We start from the raw sequence: 252 nt of genomic DNA, 5'->3' as shown, positions 1-252 counted from the left end.
GCCGCTTTTCCCCATGCTCAGCACCAGCTTCTTCCCTGCTGCTCAGCAGGGAGTCGGGGCTGTGTGCTGCCCCCTGCCTGTACCGCGGGGCTGGTGGGCACTGGGTGTGAGTGCGTGGGGAGCCAGTGGGAGCACAGTGTCTGCGCTGGTGTCCCAGGACCCCCAGAGCAGGGTGGCAGGAGCGTGGGGTCCCAACTGGCAGGGGCTGTATGGAGCCAGGCCAGCTCCCTCCTCCCTGCTGGTGCAGCCCAG

General features: G+C 68.7%; 1 protein-coding gene across 9 annotated transcripts in view; it reads left to right on the top strand.

Annotated features, from left to right (window-relative positions):
* The window catches only part of UBR5 (ubiquitin protein ligase E3 component n-recognin 5), a 175,212-nt gene that overhangs the window by 143,349 nt on the left and 31,611 nt on the right, over nt 1–252 (top strand). The window lies entirely within an intron of this gene.

This window comes from Gavialis gangeticus, unplaced genomic scaffold (genome assembly GCF_001723915.1).
Source record: "Gavialis gangeticus isolate Ggan-Ray unplaced genomic scaffold, GavGan_comp1, whole genome shotgun sequence".
NCBI lineage: Eukaryota > Metazoa > Chordata > Crocodylia > Gavialidae > Gavialis > Gavialis gangeticus.
The sequence above is the reverse complement of the archived record's forward strand: the minus strand, read 5'-3'. Positions and strand labels throughout refer to the sequence as shown.